The 2,310-nt window shown below is 49.2% G+C and overlaps 1 pseudogene; it reads left to right on the top strand.

Moving 5' to 3' along the window:
- LOC126997108 (thyroid peroxidase-like) overlaps positions 1-717 on the top strand; it is a 12,674-nt pseudogene extending 11,957 nt beyond the window's left edge.
- The last annotated feature ends 1,593 nt before the right edge of the window (positions 718-2,310 follow it).

Below are 2,310 nucleotides of genomic sequence, written 5' to 3'. Positions count from 1 at the left end.
TGAGCAGCCAGGTCTCACCGCGCTTCACACCCTCATGATGCGTGAGCACAACTGCGTCGCTGGGGAGCTCAAGCGCCTCAACAAGCACTGGAGCGACGAGCAGCTCTTCCAGAACGCTCGGCGGATCGTGACGGCCATCAACCAACATGTGACGTACAATGAGTGGCTGCCGAGAGTCCTGGGATGGAACGCAGTCAACCTGTATGGCCTTAACCTGCTGCCAGAGGAATACTGTGAAGGTGAGAGCCTCTAGGGTGCCACTAAGGGTTGTAGGGCACTATGTTCAGGGCACTAAGCTTAAGAGGCACTGGGCTTGATGGCTAACTAGTGCTACGTAAAGCTTGAGGTGACTTGCGCTCTTTGAAATAAAACTCTGACCTCATTATGACGTAAAATACTCCTCAATTACATTATAGACACCCATGTTATTTATAATGAAGTGTTGTTTTTGTTACACACAATAGCTAACCCAGAGAGTGCAGATTTAAATGCTTGAGTCTGTCCTCGTATGGCAAGTTTTTCATCCTCCTCTGTTCAGATTCTAACACAGCTCACTCTCTCCTTCTCTCCCATCTCCCCTCGGCAGGTTACGACACATATTGAGGACCTTTGGAAGAGGCTGCTGACGTTAGGGGCGGCGGAAGGGTCTGCCTCATAGATCTCAGAAAGGAAAGTTTGGGACGTACCTTGAATCAGTCGGCTCCTTGACGACAGTACACACTCCAAGGCTGGGTTCCTTCCTCCTTGTCTTCCTCAAATTTCAGACTTTCCTCTCATATGTTCATTTTTCCTCCTCTGTCATGTGTGTTTCTCTCTCTCTCTCTCTCTCTCTCTCAATAAATCTCTCTCTCTCTCTCTCTCTCTCTCTCTCTCTCTCTCTCTCTCTCACTCTAAATCTCGCTCTCTCAACTCTCTCTTTCTCCTCAATAAATCTCCTCTCTCTCCTCAATAAATCCTCTCTCTCTCTCTCTCTCTCTCTCTCTCTCTCTCTCTCTCTCTCTCTCTCTCTCTCTCTCTCTCTCTCTCTCTCTCTCTCTCTCTCTCTCTCTCTCTCTCTCTCTCTCTCTCTCTCTCTCTCTCTCTCTCTCCTCTATAAATCCTCTCCCTTCTCAATAAATCCTCTCTCTCTCTCTCTCTCTCTCTCTCTCTCTCTCTCTCTCTCTCTCTCTCTCTCTCTCTCTCTCTCTCGCACTCTCTCTCTCTCTCTCTCTCTCTCTCTCTCTCTCTCCCCTCAATAAATCCACTCTCTCCTCCCCTTCTCCTCCTTCTCTCTCTCTTCTCTCTCTCTCCTCTCTCTCTCCCTTCTCTCTCTCTCTCTCTTCCTCTCTCTCTCTCTCTCTCTCAATAATCTACTCTCTCTCAATAAATCCTCCCTCTTCTCAATAATTCTCTCTCTCTCTCTCTCCTCTCCTCTCTCTTTCTCTCTCTCTCTCTCTCTCTCTCTCTCTCTCTCTCTCTCTCTCTCTCTCTCTCTCTCTCTCTCTCTCTCTCTCTCTCTCTCTCTCTCTCTCTCTCCCCCCCCCTGAGGATTCAATCTGCTCCTCCTCATTACACCTCTTTAAATCCCCTAGAGGATTAACACTTCCTACACCCTTCCCTCACCTCACCTAAGCCCCCACCCTCGCTCACCTCACATCCCTTTGCTCCTCCTCATCCCCTAGAGGATTAGCCCTTCCTACTCCTCCCTACCTCTACATATTTCTAAACCCTCCCCTCACTCACCTTACCTCACATCCTATTTACCCATCCCTTCACCCACCTTACCTCGCCTCTTTCTTAACCTTTCTTGTTCTCACACACCTCCTCACCTCACATCCCTTCCTACTCCTCCTCTCTCCCACTTACCTCCTTTCCTCACATCTCTTCCCTACCTCCTCTCTCTCCCACCCTACCTATTTCCCTAACCTTCCCTGATCTCACACACCTCCTCACCGCCTCCCTTTCCCCTCTTTACTCACCTCACATCCCTTCCTACTCCTCCTCTCTCCCACCTCACCTATTTCCTAACCCTCCTTGATCTCACACACCTCTCTTTCCCTCTTTACTCACCTCACATCCCTTCCTACTCCTCCTCTCTCTCTCTCACTTTTTCCTCCATTACTAAACTACCTCACACACCTCACCCCTTTCCTAATCCCCTTCACTCTGTGTTTTTATCTCTTTCATTTCAGCTAGATGGCGCCTAAGAAGTGCAGTACTTGTAACAGTAGCTTCTCAGCTCACTTTTTACAGGGCGTTCTGCTGTCTGTCGACTGTGTCTGTCCAGGCAGCATCTCGAGACAAGACTGCAGGAGCAGGAAGAGAAGATGG

Source organism: Eriocheir sinensis, chromosome 11, assembly GCF_024679095.1.
Source record: "Eriocheir sinensis breed Jianghai 21 chromosome 11, ASM2467909v1, whole genome shotgun sequence".
In the NCBI taxonomy this organism is placed as follows: domain Eukaryota; kingdom Metazoa; phylum Arthropoda; class Malacostraca; order Decapoda; family Varunidae; genus Eriocheir; species Eriocheir sinensis.
This window is presented reverse-complemented; position numbering and strand designations above follow the sequence as displayed.